The sequence below is a fragment of the Spermophilus citellus genome, assembly GCF_964194105.1.
Source record: "Spermophilus citellus genome assembly, chromosome: 7".
Taxonomy (NCBI): Eukaryota; Metazoa; Chordata; class Mammalia; order Rodentia; family Sciuridae; genus Spermophilus; species Spermophilus citellus.
Genome location: NC_138188.1, coordinates 41,362,914 through 41,382,862, shown reverse-complemented (window position 1 = coordinate 41,382,862; position 19,949 = coordinate 41,362,914).

Below are 19,949 nucleotides of genomic sequence, written 5' to 3'. Positions count from 1 at the left end.
AACAAGAAATGAAATTAAGAAAGAAAGAAGCAAACATGGAAGAATGAGCATAAGATTTGATCAACATCATAAAATCTGGAAAGGTACAAAAAGGAGAAAGAAAAGATGATGGCACCCAGTAAACAAAGAACCAAAAACAGTTATAGAGGTGAGTTCTAATATTTTACCAATATAGATTAGTGCTTCTTATCAAATTGTCACACATATTTAGACTTTTAAGACTCATCTCTAAAAAGACACATAAAGCATATGTTGATTCAAATAAAGTAATGTAAACACATACAGCATGAAGATATGACAGTATAAATATAAAACAAAACATCATTCAAGAAAAAGCAATAGAGTTAAGGTAGATGATGCATAATAAAATGACTTGCAGTGTAACAATTCTATTATAATATACCAAAATAAATTAACATTTATAATGTAAATACTTATTTTATGCATAAGATATATCACAATATGTATAAATATAATAGATTTTTTTTTAAATGAAGAAAAATTTTAGCTCCTAAAATCCATTGTTGAATAAAAAGAAGATGCCGTGATGGCTAAATAGGGCTATTAAAAGCATGTCAAGGATATTTAAATGATTTTTATTATAAACATAATATACTTCAGTGACAGATTGAAGATGAAGATTATATGATCATAATGAAAAACATATTTACATCAAACTGTGATTACAAAGTAATAATAACAATAAATTTCCTTATTCTGATAAACCAATGGCAAGCATCACTTTTGTGGGGAAATTTAGTTACTAGCTAATTATTCTCCTCTCTCCATGTTTACCAACTCCACACTGATTATCCTACTCAAGGCACTGTAGCAAAAATAAATTTAAAAAAATAAAAGCTATAAGAAATGGAAGGATAGTGATTTAAAAATTCTCTTTATTTGGAGACTGTATGGTTGTTTGTAAACAATTTTTTTAAAAAAAATCACATAGAGCTAATAGAACTTTAAGCAAAAGTTTCAGTTAGAAACTTGTATAAATTTTACATTTACATAATAATGCACTAAAAACAAACCATTGTTATCAAATTTGGAGAAATAAAACAATATATAAATTTGCTTTGCCTAATAATATTTGTAGGCTTTTTGAGTGATTTTAAAAACACCACTGAATGCAAAAATAAGGTATTAATGAAAGGGAAGATATGTAATACTCATGAATCAGAAAACTTAGTTTGGCTTATAGGTCGTTGTGACTCAAATTATTTCATAAATTAATGAAATTTCATCAGAATCTCAAATGGTTTATTAATAGAAGTTCACAAGCTGCTTGAATAATTCATAGAAAAGGACAAAAGGCTAAGAATAGCTGAGATAATTTCGAGAAGAAAAAATGTAAGACTCGCGCTATCAACTATCTAAATTTTTAAAAGATAACATAAAGCATATTTTATGTCAGTGTAGGGAGGGGCTCATAAAATGATATAAATATATGTAGCATAAACAAAAAACTTCTGTGAATTAACATCAACCAAAACAAAGATGACAAGCCACTGATGGGGTAAAGCTACTTTTAAATCACATAACTGACAGAAGATTAGCATGCATCTTTGAGTATAATATACTAACAAGAAAAAAAGACAAGAAAACATGAGAAAATAAGCAATGCACATAAACTGGCAACTAATAATAGTAGAAGCACAAGTGACAAAGAGACATATGAATAATCTCAATAATAATCAGGAGTAGTTTCATAATAAAAATAATAATTCACGAGATACATTTTTGTGTTCATCAGATTGGAAATAATTAAGATTCTGACAAATACAAATATTGGTAAGGAGAAAAAAATGCAAAATCTTATGCATGGATAGTGAAAGATAATGAGTACAATTTGAACATTTTGAAGTATCTAAGAAAGTTAAATATCTACATTCCTTTTGATCCAGCAATTCTAAGACTTGTCTTTATATACTGTAAATAAGCAAGCACTTGTAGAAACATTCTCTTCAATAAAGCAGGTAAATTATTTCTGGCATACTCATATAATGGAATACAGGATGATTATAAAAATGAATTATATATGTACAATACACATATACACCATGTATGATTCTAAATATTTGTCATAACATCATAATGAGCAAGATTCAACATGATACAGATAGTACCATATTGATTATACAGTTCGTATATACTATATATTGTTAATAAATGTTACACTAACATTACAGATATTCACATAGAAAGAATACTTGCATAATTTGGGATTCGCCAAGAAAGAAGACTTAGAAAGGGAATTAAAAAAATTGAGCACTGCAGCCTCAACTATTTCTGTATTGTACAGTTTGTTTTAAAAATCTTTAAATGGCAAAATGGAAACATTTCCTAGGATGGGACAATGGATACTATTTGCTTCCTTCTTTTTTCTAGGCTATTTTGTATTTGAGCTATTTCACAGGAAAAAATGCAATTGCCCAGCAGTATATAAAAGATCGTCCTATAAAAGATCGTCCTCGGGAACGCACGGAAAACAATATCCTTCCATTATTAGAGCATGGGAGCCTAATAAAATTGGACAGCTGGCACAGTCTCCAGTCATTGCAGACAAAGGAATTCCTTGTTGAAAAGCGGCATTGTGTGTCCAGCAGTGCTGTGTGCACAGGTTAAATTGCACATTGTCTGAGAGGCCACTTTCAGATTGCACCGTGTTCAACTTTAATAGCTGTTTGTTTGTTCAAAGCTTTAAGAACCCTTTCATTTTTAATTTCTTTTAAGTATCAAAACTTTCACTGATAAAAACATGTCCTGATTTATTGAAATTTCCTATTCCTACTTCTTCCTCCCCCTAGCTTGTAGGAGCCAGGCATAAAGAGATGGTGTCTGTGTTTTCGTTCTGCTGACTTCAGATTCTACTATAGTTCCTGGAATAGAATAAAGATATTTTAGAAATAAATAAGAACAGAAGGGAAGAAAACAAAGGGTAGAAGAAAGAAAGGAAAGATGGAAGGAGGAGGAAATGTAAGCAACTTTATACCTGAGTCCTGGAAGACTTTATACAGGACTTTAGATATGTGAATACTAACAGATAGAATGGACAGCTGAGGTTACTAACTGAGATCCAGTGACTCATGGTGCCATGTTCATTTAACTACAATTTATCAAAGAAATAAGCATTTTTATTCTCTTGGGGGAACTTTTATACGTCATAATATTTTTTCAAAAGTTAGACTAGAAAAAAAATCTTCTCTACAATTGCATTTATAATCCCATTTCAAAAAATATTTCTATGTATTTATTTATGTGAAATAACTTTTAATTCAGTAGTTATTTATGGTGATGGATTGTTCTAGAAGTGAAAAGGGCTAGTTGATTTGTCACAGACTGTTCACAGTGTTCTATTTCTGCATAGCAGAGAATAAAGATAGATTGTTTGACGTTTCAACAGTGTGAGGCAGGTAGTGTGTGCTGGGCACTCCGTGTGAATGACCTCAGTGTACAGACCTCAAGAAAGGACTACAGCATTGTCCTTTTGTAAACCAAGAAAAGTTTTTGAAGAACTGTTATATATTTGTCTAGTTAGAAATCATACAGAAGTTCTGATGCTGAAACTCACATTACTCAATATATGAATGACTTCTGCCTATGAAAGATATTAAAGTAAATACAAAGTGTAAAGATGAACTCATTCTTGATACATCATTCCAATTTTATGACTGCCCATTAAAGTTATAATTTTAATTCATCACAGAGGTTTTTTGCTCTTTCATTTATTCAATTATTCATTCATTCATCATGTGCTTAAGATTCTGTGTAGTATTCAGGAACCGTGATGGGCACTAACAAACCAACCATGAAAAGATAAAATCAACCCAACCTTACATTCTTTGTGTTCATGGTTGTATGAGAAAGAAAAACAATTAGAATTATATTTTGCCCCAGGAAATATAATAATAGTGTTGTTTCTGGGCCTGGGGTTGTGGCTCAGAGGTAGAGTGGTTGCCTAGCATGTGTGAGGCACTGGGTTGGAACCTCAGCACCACACAAATATAAAATAAAGATTTTGTGTCCACCTATAACTAAAAAATAAATACTTAAAAAATAATAGCATTGTTTCAAGTATGTATCCTTCCTTTGGAAAGAAACTGTTTGCTATCAACTAAATTTTCATGTCTATTTTAATCATATTGGCATCACAGATCCTTATTTAAAAAAATTTATTGTTAACTCTTCAAAATCAAGGAGTGGTACCTGAAAATAAGCAGATTATAAGCTAATGCAACACAAGTCCTCACAGAAATTATGTTCTCATAATTTTAGTTGTTAATCTGTGAATTTATGAGGTATTCAATGAATAGTGATTAAGCAGAGACTGGGAAGGCCTGGGCAAAACGTTTAGTTGTCCTTGACTCCAGGACATGTATATCGTAGGGAAGTGAGCACATATGTCGTCATGAAGTCACTACACGTGGTGATCTGTCATAAAGGACGTGAGACAGTTTGAAATGGCAGGAGTTTCCAAAAAGATCATTTTTAGCTGGGGTAATCTTTCAAGGTTATAATTTTTTTTACAGCTGTAAGACTGGGTTGTAAGGAAGGAAGGATGAATGGTGGCAGAACAGAAGGGGAAGTGAGGGCAGGGTTAGAGTCCAGAGTGGAGGACAGAACACTGTCCTGTACTGAGACTGGAGTGGGTAACAGGAGAGTGCTATAGAGCACAGGGCACAGCGTCTGCTAAACCGCGGCAAGAGGATGCTTTCATGAGTATGGTAGTTTTGCCACTCATTTTAAATATTTTCAATTTTAATAGCAGTAAAGACGATGATTGCTTAAACTCTGAAAAAAAGGAGACCTATGCATATAATGTAAATTACAGTAGGTTTGCAATATGGTGAATTGATTGATACCTGAGGATTTTACTCCTGTTCCCACCATTCCAATACCTCTGTGGGTGAGAAATAATCTGTGTTGTGCTGTGCACAAGCTCCACCTTCCCAAGACTCTGTTCTACGTCAGGCATTTGAAATCAGTTTGGGGGCATATGATGAGATGATCGATGGAACTTCTCATTTCCATTGATAAGAGTACTGCATATTAATGGATTGAAAAATAGATGTGTACAACTGTGACTAATAAGCAACCCAGTGAAATTAAACATTTATCTTTTTCCACAATAGTGTATTTTTAGAAAAGGAAAAGGACAACAGCATTTTAAAAATATTACCCTTCTGTACCATTATTTATGTCCAATGAAAATGACTGCTTCAAGTGATGAAATTTGATTAAAATTTTGGTTAAACTACTATTGCTCTTTCTACGTAAATTGGATATAAATAAATAAGTAGATACAAATGAAGAAATAATTACATTTAGTCTTTTTATGCTATGTCTTAATTGTATATATGAACTGTCAATAATTTATATCCAAAATATCTCTTTTACTGCTGTTATATCTGATTAAATCACTTTACATTTTATTTCTCATAGATGCTGTAATGTATATTCTTATGATCTGGAACATTTAATACATGTTGGCTTAGTGTTAAAAATAACAAAAAATAAACTAACAAAAACACATGAATCTCCACTAAGAAGAACCTACTTAATAATAGACAGAAGAAATAGAAAGATGAAGCTATAATCTACAATATGCTTAATTTGTACACTCAGAAGTAACTTTAGCATAGTATTTTCCACATATTCAAACACCATATGCGTTATTCATTGTAATCTTGCATTTATATAATTACTATTTGTGTTCCCTTTATAATTAAGAAATTAAATTCTGGAAAAATTTACATCAAGACACACAAGCAGTAAGTGGCAAGACCTTAGAACTTCAACTCAGGGCAAGCACCGCATTAGAATATAGTCTTGTCTCTTCAAGGTCTCCATATTTGGCCTGGAATCTCTACAATTTCAGAGGGTCAGCTCCAAAGGGAACTGAGAACTAGTTCCAATATATACACTTATGTCACCAAGGATGATCATTTGGGTGAGGAGAAATGATTTTCTCCTTTTATAAGAGTAATCTGCCCTGGAGATATTAAGGCTTAGGCATCTTTGAGCAAGAATACCTCTTTAGCCATATCCTTCCATATGAATTCAGAAACAATTTTAAATTTCCCCACTCAAAATATTTCAGGAATTTCACCTGCCTAAAGAAACATTATTCAAACTTTTTTGGGTTTAAAGGTCAATAAAGATGAATTTATAAATGCTCATTTCCATTTCCTATAATTTTGACCCAAAATTTGGTAGCTCTCAAGAGTTTCTTAAGAACTCCATATTTTGACAAGTAGCCCCATGAAATTTGATGTATGTGATTCTCAACCACAAGCTGAATATCATTTGTGTTAAGAATAAAATGCAGTAGTTTTGTTAGACAGTTAGGCTTTTAATAGCACACTATTTTGGACATTTGGTTGATTATCAGCCAATAGAATTACCTGTATTCCTTCCCAGACATATTTGTCCATATTGGGGATTCCATCATACTCCACAGTCATCCCCACTCCAGACTTGGTAGAGAAGCCACCTCTTGGTAGAGAAGCTCTTCTGATGCTCGTTGTCAGATCTTATTTTACTTTCCAAATTCCCGTGGTACTGATCTGTGTTACCCCTCTCAGACACTGCCTTGTTTTCTGTCATTTGTCTTCAAATTGTATTTCCTCTAATTAAGAAGAAACTTTTGAAGAGGAAAACAAAATCTTATTCCCTGTCTTATTTTAGATAATGACAAGCGAAGTGATTAAAGCAATTTGTTAATTCTTCATTATGATTAAAAAAAAACTCCTTAAAATAACTTACACCTAAATGAAAATATTTACAAAGAAAACTCTTATTTTGAAAATTAATAGAGCCTCTATCTCATGCCTGCTTTTGCTGGTTCCATTCCCTATTACGTTTCTTTGGAACTATGAAATGGTTGCAATCACTTGGATTCTTCACCTTCTAGATCTATGGTGGCTTTGTTGAGAGTACTGGTGGTGTATGAAAAGAGACAGAGCTATATTCCACCAACTTCCCGGGCTCTGTGTTGTTGACAGTGGCATACAACTTACAAGAGTCAGTGTCTATGGAGGACAAAATCACTGATGTAAGGTGGGGGAAAGAACACAAGAGTATAATTTCCTTCTGTGGAGGTATTAATATGAACCTCTGTAAATTCTAGGATTCTAGGACAGAGAGGAAAGAAACCCCTTTCCAGTATAGCTCAGTGCCATTGCTGAAGAAAATGGAGCTTGATCTTGTGTGGTTGCTTCCACCTCACTAAGACAGGAAAGCAATTCCAGAGCATGCACGTTCATAATAAAAAGAAGCAAGGTCCAGGGATCAAGATCAAACATTCCTTTTTTATTTCAACTTCTTTGCAATATTCACATTAATTTTTCTTAGAAGGAAAACCAGGAAAGCTAAAAGCCACAGATAGAACATCTAGGTGCCAGCAAACATCTAATAGCTGCTTTGGATCATGGTGTAAGAGTCACCCACACAGTTTTACATTCATAGGTAGCACAGTTAAAGAAGGTAATTTAATAAGCCAGAATTTAGAAATGAGAAAACCTCCCAAGTAGAAACACACAGAGCAATGAAGTACATGCATTCTTCATTGAGAGAAAGATCTCCTTTAACAAAACAAACAAAAACCTTCTACCTAATGCAAATATTTCCATTTTGCAACCAAAATGCTAAATTGTTTATGGCAAATGTACTGCAATCACAAATTACAGAAAGTTCTTTAAAAAATCTTTTAGTCCCTAAAAAAAAAAAAAAAAAAAAAAACACACACACAATTCAGGTATTTTTACTAAAAGGAGTCAAGGATTTAAAACATAGAATTAATTTAGCTGGCATAGTAGAAAGACCTCTTTGTACTATTTATTTTGAAATTTATCAAGTCCACATAGAGAAGGGCCCAATGAATGTCTGCTCATCTCTAGTGATTGTTGACACCACTCACTCGGTGTTTGCCTTAGTTCTATCTGTACAGAGTTCTGTACTTAGTCCTTTCTTTTTATATTCTTCCACCCATTTGAAACTAAGTTGCACAATAACACTTCTTCAGCATATGTCTGCTAAAAATAAGGGCGGTCTCTATTTATAAATACAATACTAAAAATGTACCCAAAGAAATTATAAATAATTCTGTAATATTATATAACATCCTGTCTACATTTAGATTTCCCAAAATGTCCCCCAAACATCCTTTGTTTCTGTTTATTTTTTTCTACCCCAAACCTAATCTAGACTTACATGCTGCACGTGATGAGCCCCTCCTTCTCCCTCACCCTCTTTCTCCTCCATTCCTCTTTACATAATCTAGGTCTGTCATCTTATAGAACTTCAACATTATAAATGTGTATGACTTTACTGTGGTGTTATTTAAATTTCCTTATTTCATGAATCCTGTAAATAGAAAGTAAGATCTGATGACCTGACCAGACTGGGCTACACATTATTGTAAATAATATTTTAATACTGATGTTCACATAGCACCACATCAAAAGGTACAAAATATCAAGTGTGTCATTGTGATGAGTTGGTCCCCGTGGTTGAGGTAGTCATAGGGATGATAGTTTTCTTCACTGTATGTCCTCTTTTGTAGTTAATTAATAAACATATTTAGTTAAGCAATTTGGGGCTATATATGGTACTGTAGGAATATTCTGCAATAACTTTTCATCCATTGAGTTTATCAACCATTGCTGATTCATGCCTGAGTACATTACACAAAAGGTTGGAAAATGGTTATTTTTGCAACTCCATCATTTTTTTCCTTCCCAGAAAGACTTCTTTTTATACTACATCTTAAAATTTTCTGACTTTCTCCCTGTGTTAGCCAGCTTCTCATAGCTATAACCAAAAAAACCTAACAAGAACAACTTGGAAGAGGAAAAATTTATTTTGGGTTCATGGTTTCAGAGATTCAGTCAATGTTTGGCTGACTCCATTGCTCTGGGTCTTAGATGAGGCAGAACATCATGGTGCAGAACTACCAACTGCTCAGCTCCTGGTAGCCAGGTAGCAGAGAAAGAGTTATACTCCCCAGGGTCAAAATATAAACTTCAAAAGCACATCCCCAGTGACCTACTTCCTCCAACCATGCCCTACGTACCTACAGTTACCAGCCAGGAGTCCTTTCAAATTATTAATCCATCAAATGATTAATCCACTGATCAGGCTACAATTATTGTAATTAATCTCTTTTCATTTCTGAAGAATCCTGTGTGGCATCTCATATCTAAACCATAATACTCATTCTTGAAGTTGGGATTTTTTTTCTCCTCATCAGATGATCAGATACATGGTCCATTACAGAGGCAGTGGATATCTAAAGTTGCTGGCTATTATTCTGTGATTTTAGATCCAACACGAATCTTTGAAAATCTGTACTTAAAATCTTATTGAGTGAATTGTTATATAAACATTAAACGAGATATTCTCAATGTTTGTGATGCTATACATTTGTGCTTTGACCTACTGAATGATATTATTTGAAATATAAACATTTACAGTTCAAATGTCAAATCAAATTTGGTAGCACTGGGGTTGGGGTTGTGGTTCAGGGGTAGTGCGAGATGCTGGGTTTGACCCTCAGCACCACATAAAAATAAGTAAAATAAAGGTATTCTTTCCTACTACAACTAAAATTAAAAAAAATGGTAGCATTTAGAACCTATAAGTTTCCAGGTTTCTTTTTTGGATGGGTAGATTATGTAATGTTTCTACTTTTAGTAGAAACAACCAGATTTATATTAATAAGACATAAGGCTATGATTCTTACATGGGATTAAATGGAAAAATAAGTGTCTTGTAATACTTTTAATGGTTAAGATTAAATGAGAATACATTTTTCAGACACATTTGAATCACACAGTAAAACAAAACATTACCATAGTATTTTGAAGAGAATATGTGCCTTTCTACTTCTCCCACAGAGATTCAGCATTCTCAGTCTATGGTCTACCTAAGGTACAATATTGACATAAAATTATTGTCTTTAAGAATGTCATTTTAGGGGCTGGGGATGTGGCTCAAGTGGTAGCGCGCTTGCCTGGCATGTGTGCCGCCCGAGTTCGATCCTCAGCACCACATACAAACAAAGATGTTGTGTCCGCCAAAAATTAAAAAAAAAAAAAAAAAAAAGAATGTCATTTTATTGTACAAAGAAAACTAACCAAAATAATCCCTTTTCTACAATACTACGAAAGCCATCTCTTAAATTATCTATTCCTAATATTAAAACCAGGCTTTGTACTGTATGATTATAAACCTTTTGAACTGGGAGAATAGCTTCTTATAAACTACCTTTCCATTGAAAGTCTTTTGACTTTACCCAAGCTTCATAGTACTCTTTTAACATGGGGCTTATTAACAAAGACACTGTATTATTTATATCCTTATTAGCAAAACAATACATGCGTTTGGTAATTATAAAGAAAAATTAGTTTAAATTTTGTGTACTAGTATAAGAATTGGTATCAGTTCTTCCTTAAAAGTTTCATAGAATTTAGCAAGAAAAGCATCAGATCCTTTACTCTTCTTTATTGGGATGCTTCTCAATTCTGTTTTGACCTCTGTATCAGGTAGAGTGATATATCATTTCTATATCTTTGTGGTTCAATTTTGGTAAGTTATTTGTGTTCTGAAATTTGTTCATTTTTTTCTGGGTTTTACAAACTGTTGGCATATAGTTGTCCATAATAGTCTCTAATGATCATTGTATTTCTATGGTACCAATTGTAATGAATATTTCTCATCTTTAATTTTGTTTATTTAAGATTTCTCCCTTTTTGTCATGATTATTACACCTGAAAACTGTGTCAATTTTATCTTTTTCAAAGTCCAACACTTTGTTTCATTGAATTCTCTCTTATTTTTAATTGAGCTTCTATTTTATTTATTTCTGCTTTGATCTTTTTTTCTTTCTTTCACTCTCCTAATTCAGGGTTTGGTTTGCTCTTGTTTTTCTAGGTCCTGAAGATGCACTATTAGATTGTTTATTTGAAATTTTGTGAATTTTTTCTGTTTTTTGATAGAGGAATTTATTGGTATAAACTTGCTTTATAGTATTGCTTTTGCTATAGCCTAAACATTTGGGTAAGTTTTGTTTCCATTTATATTTCTTCCAGAAGTGTTTAGTTTTCATTCTGATTCTCTAATGACCCATTGTTCATTCAGTGGCCTATTGTTGAATCTCTGAGTGTGTAGAGTTTATGGTTTCTGCATGATAGAGTCAGTCCCCTTCATTTATTTGTTCAACAAGTTTTTCCTCAGTTATGGGGAAAAGTAGAAAAGTCAATATTTCAGCTTTCATTCTTGTAATCATCAATCTTGTTTCTCAATAAGGCAAAGTCTCTATTCCATAAATTACATCATTTCACTCTAAATATTATATATTTCTTCACAAATGCACTAATTTGTTCCTTATGATTTCCCCCTTTTATAGAAACAAGTGAATATACAAGTATGAGGATTCTATTTCTCTTACTTAAAAACAATCATGTTTCCAGTGACTACTTTTAAAAAAAAAATTACATGTTTACTCCCACATTTCTTACCTTTCAGCACTTTTCTTATGATTTACTCTCTCCTTCACATGTATTCAATCCTCATGCAAACTAAATAAGTGAGCAGTGTTTATGGAATACTGCAAGTTAATAAACAGTCTGTCTGCTCAAATTATATATCACCCATTTCTTCCATTCTGGTCTGTTTCATCCTCAACTTTACACAAATAATGTTCATGCTACTCACATAAAAATCTGGTTATTTGCATTCCAAGTTTTGTTCAGCAAAAAAAAACTCTTTTCAGTTTTGAGATTGCAGAAATCTAAAAATGTTACTCCTCTTCCTTTCTTCTAAAACAAAGGATAGAAGGAAAATCTAATTTCAGTTTCTTTTCACTTTGTGTTTTCTACTTATGTGCCAGGTTCTTACCTTTGTACTTCAAAAATAGAAAACCATTTAATTTGTACAGTATTAGCTTTTCCAGAAACTCAGCATTATGGGATAAATTTTGGCTCCCACAAAAGATACAGGGAAGTCCCAATTCACAGTATCACAGAGGGTGACCTTATTTGAAAATAAAGTAGCTGCACATGGAATTAGTTAAGCTGAGTTCATGCTCATGCACGGTGGACCTGTAGTCCCATATCACTCATGCCCTTATGAAAAGATGGTGAACAAGGACACAAAGACACAGGAAGGACAACCATATGAAGAGAGAGGTGAATGTTGGAACCATGCATCCGCAGGATGAGAAATGCCAAGGAGTGCCCACTGTTACCAGATGCTTGAGCATGAGATAGATTCTTCCCAAAGGAACAAAGTCTGCTGATACCTTGCTTATGGACTGCTAGTCACCACAATTGTGAGGAAACATTCCTGTTGTTTTAAGAAACAGTTAATGGTGATTTGTTATGGCAATTTTAGAAATATAATATTGGGCAAGTTACTAATTTTCAATAATACTAAATTCCTCTGTAATCTCAAGAAGAGAAAACCTACCTTCTTGTAGTGGAACATTGCATACATAGTGAGTTCACGTACACACACATTGACACTTATGGTTAATAATTTAACAAATTGCCACATATTCTGTTGCCACATATTCTATTTAAACTAAAATATTTGTGGCTGTAATTGTAAACTTACTGTAATATGACCAGGATAAGAGAATTTTTAATTGTCATAAAATGTTAGAGGCAAAGAGACAAGAGATCTCTCTGATTTTCTTCTCCTCTCAGAATCCTAGGGGAATAAGTGCATCATGTAACCCACCCTAATACAATAGGAGTTTTTTTTTTTAAAGGAGAGGATTATGGGAAAAGAACCAGCATGGATCAAATGATATTTCTACCATAGAAACTTAATATCTTAATATTAAAAGGGGAGATATTAAGGACACCACAGAATACACAAGCACCTTTGACAATGGCTGTGAAGTAGATGATCTCCTGGGAATAGCAAGGATAAAATATATACTAACCTCTAATGTTGTGGAATAACTAACACTTCTTCTTAAGGACTACATGCTAACAAAGAACCCTACCTAGAACAACATTGGTTGAGAAGCAATGAAGAATCATTAAGCTTTAAGTGAACACTGATATAGATGCTGGGGAATACAGACAAAGTAGATGCCACATTTTCAATACCCGAAGAAAGTTTAAAATTTTACCATGGATCTGACACATTTCATTCACTAGCAGGTGACGGAAGGATGACCTAACACACAAATGAATTCTGTCTGACACTACTTTGATATCTACATCTAAACAAGTATTTTCTTTCCATCATCATTGATGCTGATATATATTCCATTATATTAAGTGTTGATGCATAAGCTTGAAAATGATATAAGAAATTCAAGTTGGGATGGGAAGATCTTAAATTAATGAGATGCAGAGAAGTTGTCTCAAATCTAAAATCTGCCCTTAAAAATCTGTTTAACCATTTTATTGAGCCAATCCTTTCCTCTTTGGAACCTCCCTCTGCAGTTAGGTGTTTGTCTCCCATGAAAGCCCTTAGCTAGTGAATAAAGAACACTGAAGCATGAAAATCCTACATCAATGCCACCAATTTGGTACCTACACTTGAATGTGTATTTCATATTCTTAACTAACCTGAAAGATTAGGCTGAGGCTAGGGCTGTCTGAATTCACACACATGCTTAGGTAATGGGTACTGCCACTTCTTTATTCTACTTCTTCCACTCTCTGATCACTTTTCTCTGAAAGATGTCTTGTATTTGAGGCCTCCATTCAGAATTTGCTTCAGGGAAACTTATAGCTAGACAGTTATATAGGTGGCATTAAAAAGACCAAATGACAAATTACAAACTGCACCCTCTAATAGGAGCTTGTTTTAGTCAGCTTTTTCCCTCCTGTTACTAAAGGACCCAACCAGAATAATTAGAGAAGGAAAAGTCTATTTGGGGGCTCACACTTTCAGAGGTCTCGGTTCATAGACAGCAGTCTCAATTCCTTGGGCTCAAGATGAGGTAGGACATCATGGTAGAAGAGTGTGGCAGAGGGAGTCAGCTCACATGGTGATCAGGAAGCAGAGAAAGAGAGACAAGTCACTTAATACACACGCTCTAAAGCCATGCCCTATTGCCCCACTTCCTCCTGTCTTACCCCTCTGTCTTCAGTTGCTACTCAGTTAATCTCATCAGGTGATTAATTCACCCATTGGGTTAAGGCTCTCATAACCCAGTCATTGCTCCTCCAAACCTTGCATTGTCTCACACATGAAGTTTTGGTGGACATCTCACATCCAAACTATAAGAGAGCTCCAACAACATCTGAGAGTGCTGGGTACCTTCCCTCATAATAGATATGTCCTCTTTCCTGCTGAAATTAGTTAATTGGTTGAGGGATTTAGCACTGAAGTCAGATAGTACTGAGTTCACTTTTCATGTGTTAACTTCTTACTGTTAAGGGAATCTTAAGACTTAGTTTCATAATTTATTAAAATAAGATAATAAGAATGTTTAGCTTCAAGATAGTTACCTGAGTAATCAGATTATCAGGGAAAGAGTTACCACAGGGCTCAATGCATAGTATCCATCACTAATATTTCAGGTTTAGGTTCATATGTGAGAATAATTTTACAATCATGTTTAAAATGCACATATATGAATGTGAGATACATCAAATTTTATGTTTATATATATATATATATTGTGTTTTAAACAGTAGTCCACATTCTGAAGAATGCCTTCAATTTGAATTAAGCAACTTCCAATTCGAAATACCATCTTATCTGCCAGCACTTCAGGGTTCGCAAAGTACAACCACGTAACTCTTCTCTATTCTTTCGTTTCCATTATACACCAAGTGTGTGATGTAAGCTTGGTAGTTAAGTGTATTTTATACATGAGAAATTTTATCTGTCCAAAGCATAATTTTTATACATCATTATAGAAAACATTTTACATAAATTTCAATGACTTACTTTAACTTTCTCAAAACTTTAAAGTTGTTACTGTATTTTATGACTCTCAGGGTGTGATGTTGCTAGTTCTCTACAGTTCAGAATTTTTTTGTTTTGTTTTTTGTTATGCTCGGAATTGAACCCAGGGCCTAGTGCATGTGAGGCAGGCACTATACCAACTGAACCACATCCCCAGCCCTTCAGAATATTTTTAAATAAACAATATAAAGCAAAATCTATTTTGCCAAGATGATTTCCCTTGAATTTTAAATATACATGTGTATGTTTATGTAGAAGTAAAATCCACCCATAGCAATGTATATTTGAGCTACATTATATTCACAATAATAGCACATCATGTAAATTACAATTATAAGTGACAAGTATATGATGTACAGTTATCTATGATAAACATGATACATATAAAAATGTAGTTAATAATATCAAATATCCCATAACAATACATAATTTAACAAGTATATCTCTGCTTTTAAATTAAAAAAAAAACAACTGCATGGGAAAAAAATCAGAAATATTTGATTTAACAATACAGCATACAGAAAAAAAAAACTCCTTTGAGTATTTTATTTATTTTCTATTTTTTTGCTACTAGGGATTGAACCCAGGGTAACTTAACCACCATACCACATCCCAGCCATTTTTTACTTTTATTTTATTTTTAAATTTCAAGACAAGTTCTTGCTAAGTGGCTTAGGACCCCACAAAGTTGTTGAGACTGGCTTTGAATTTGGGATCATCTGCCTCAGCCTCTGAGTTGAGGGGATTATACACTACACCACTATGCCTGGCATGAATGTTGTAATAAATCCTAAAATTAACACTATACAATATGATGAAATGGCAATCTTAATAGCATTCAAGGAATTAGAGTATTGCTAGCACAGGGACTTTTCTCTCTCTTTTTCAATAGAAGAAGGTATTTTATTTATTTATTTATTTTTATATTGTGCTGAGGACCATACCCAGGGCCTTGCATGTGCTAGGTGAATGTTCTACTGCTGAGCCACAACCCCAGCCCCCCACACCCCAACCCCACCCCCATACAGGGAGTTCTCCTAAGTCCAGTTCTAGACAGAGCAGTACATACAATTTTTTCACTATCTAAATTCTTTTATATTTATAGATTACATTTAGCTGCAAGTAACAGAAAATAAACTTACCTTGACAAATGAGCCTTGATTTAGGAGAAGAGTGGTGTTTGAGGGCTCGGTGCTTTTCCCCATGAAGGACCTTTGTATAAGAGGAAGGACTGCAGAGACAACACCCCTTGAACACTGAATGTAAATTATCTGCACAAAAGTCCTGGTTTCACTACTTTCTAACAGTGTGACAATACACTGTTAATTAATCTCCTTGTACCTAGTCTACTTGCACTAAACTAGGAATAATGACGGTACCCAAATCATAGGTTTGGTAGAAGAATTAAATTTATTAATATTTGTAAAACACTTTGAACAAATTTTAGAACATAGAAAGCAATGAACAAATTTTAGAACATAGAAAGCAATATGTAAATGTATTTCAAACAAAGAAAAATAGATGTTACCATGAACTTATACGAATATATGACACATAGTACATACCAGGTAAATGGATACTAACAAAATCAAGAATAACCACAATATTATGGCCATGATCATCAGTATATCAATTCCATACCATGTGAATTAAATTTGAATGAATATATTAAATTTGAATGAAGATGTTAAGTTAGAACTGGACAAGAAATCACAAAATATATCCAAAACAACAAATTCCTTGAATAGGTGGGAATAATGAAACATGTTCTGTTTTGTAGAACAAAACAAGAACTATAACAAAAGAACAGAAGGTAATTATATAATTCTGGTAATTGAGATTATTTAATATTCAGGAATAGGTTTATATTAGGCAGTAAGCTTTGTCACTAAAATCATTGAAATAGAACAAACACATCAGACAGAATCACTAAGTTGTAAAGAAGTTAAGGGAAAAACATGGTTACAAAAATCCATTTTATACCTAAATCAAATTTATTTACATATTTGGTAGAATTGGCCAAAAATTAGTGAATTTATAGCTGGGCACAGTGGCACACACTTGTAATCCCAACAACTCCGGAGGCTGAGACAGGGGATTGGGAGTTCAGAACCAACTTCAGTAACAGTGACGTGCTAAGCAACTCAGTGAAACCCTAAACAAAATACAAACTAGGGCTGGGGATGTGGCTCAGTGGCTGAGTGCCCCTGAGTTCAATTCCTGGTGCAAAAAAAAAAAAAAAAAAAGTTTAAAAAATTCTGCCTCACTTTTTTCCCTAAGTATTGACTTTTGAAAGTCTTGCTGATTTTGTTCTTGTTTTTGCTATATAAAAATGAGTAAAGAAGATTCTTAAATATTGGGAATGTTCCATAAGCCAGTGTAAATGTCAATACAATTAGAGTAGCCAAGAACAAATATGCTTTCAGACAAAAGAGCAGAAGGTCCTAAGGTCCTAGCAAATTGATTTATTTCAATAAAAAAATAAAAGCATAGGAAAGAAATTGAGTAAATGTAATGGTGGTTACGTATGTATAATGATTACATAGCCAAGGTTCCAGGTATAGTCCAAATTTACATGCATATAATTTATTTTAATGAAAAGAATAAACTCCAGCAACCTTGGAAGTAAACTAGTTATGGAGTAGAAGGAGATCAGCCTGAAGGATGGAAATAAAGGGGAACTGAAGTGCTGCTCCACAACTTACAGAAACTCCTTAGTGAAAGCCAATGAATGATTCATAGAAACAGAGAAGCTCTACATTGTTCTTGTTGACCCATTTCAGAACTTTCTCAGACACAGATGTCTCCAACATTTGCTTAGTCCTGCCACATGCATGCAAGACTCAGATGAAGAAAAAAAATTTCTCCATCAAGGCAATGTAAACAAAGTTTATAAGTTTTTACCCCATGACCAATCTGCATTGGATGCAAAATCTGTGTAAAATACAGTTCTATTCTTAACTTCCAAAACCTGTTTTTAAAACTCTGCTATACACAATCCAATCCAACATTTCATCTTTTTAAAAATTTATTTTAATTAGGTATATATGACAGTTGAATGCATTTTGATTGATTGTACACAGTTGCAGCACAACTTTACATTTCTATGGTTGTATAAGATGTACATCACACCATATGTTCAGTCTACATGTACCAAGGGTAATGATGTCCATCTCATTCCACCATCTTTCCTACACCCATATCCTCTCTCCCCTCTACCCTCTCTTTTGCTCTATCAAAGTTCCTCTATTTTCCCCAAGTTCCCCCCATTATCAATCACCATCCACTTGTCAGAGAGAACATTCGGTCTTTGGTTTTTTGTGATTGGCTTACTTCACTTAGCATGATATTCTCCTACTCCATCCATTTACCTGCAAATGCCATAACACATTCTCTTTTAATGCTGAGTAATATTCCATTGTGTATATATACCACAGATTCTTGAAGGGCATCTAGGTTGCTCCCACAGCTTAGCTATTGTGAATTCAGTTGCTATAAACATTGATATGGCTGTATCACTGTGGTATGCTGACTTTAAGTCATTTGGTTATAGATCAAGGAGTGGGTTAAAAACTGGGTCAAATGGAGGTTCCATTCCAAGTTTTCTGAGAAATCTCCATATTGCTTTCTAGATTGGTTGCACCAATTTGCAGTCCTGTCATCAATGAATGAACGTACCTTTCTACCCACATCCTCTCCAACATTTATTGTTGTCTATATTCTTGATGACTACCATTCTGACTGGTCTAAGATGAAATCTTGGAGTAGTTTTGATTTGTATTTCTCTGATTACTAGAGATGTTGAACATTTTTTCATATTTTTTTCTATTTTTTTTCATATATTTTTTGACCAGTGTATCTTCTTCTGATAAGTGTCTGTTCAGCTCCTTAGCCCATTTATTGATTGGGTTGTTTGGGTTTTTTGGTGCTAAGTTTTTTCAGTTCTTTATATATCATAGAAATTAGTGCTCTATCTGACATGCCTGTGGCAAAAATTTGCTCCCAAAATGTAGACTCTTTCTTCACCTCATTGATGGTTTCTCTTGCTGAGAAGCTTTTCAGCTTGAACCCATCCCATTTATTAATTCTTGATTTTATTTCTTGTGTTCAGGTGTCTTGTTAAGGAAGTTGGGGACTAATCTGATGTGATGATGATTTGGGCCTAAATTTTTCTTTCTCATCATGCACAACACTCAAATTGGTTTAAGGACCTAGGAATTAGACCACAGACCATTTCATCTTTGAAGTTCAGAAAACAAACATTGGCTCTTTCAAACATTTTCTCTTGAAGATTACCAATCATTTGTAAATTAGGCCTTATAAAATAGCCCCTATATTTAAATCTTGATTTTTTTCTATAAGTGTGTAGATATTTTAGCACATTTGGAACAAAATAAAAATGATACTGACTTGATCAACTAAAAAAGTTTAACAAGAATACCAACGTGACAAAATACACAATCAATCACAAGTTGGCATTCCTGTTGGGCATATTTATATATTTTAGATGTATGTATTCATAAAAATTTAAAAAAAATATTTGAGCATTTTGTATTTAATTACAAAATATCTTTTAAAAACTTAAATGCAAAATATATTTTAACAAAAATCTAGTTTGCAAATGAAGTCCAGATATTTGTATAACTGTTACATACAAATATGTCTATTTTCAAAAAGGTTTCTTCATTCAGGGTAAAATTCTTGCTTAAAAACACAATAGGAGGGCTGGGTTGTGGCTCAGAGGCAGAGTGCTTGCCTTGCACAGGTGGGGCACTGGGTTCAATCCTCAGTACCACATAAAAATGAATAAACTATAAAGATATTATATCCATGTATAACTACAAAATATTTATAGAAAACACACACAATAGGAATTTGAGACCTCACAAATCCACATCAAATTCATATGTTGAAGCTTTAACCCCAATGATGCTGTGTATATATTATTACTCTAATAAAGTAATTAAAGCTAAATAAGGTCATAAGGGTAGAGCTCTCATACAATGGGA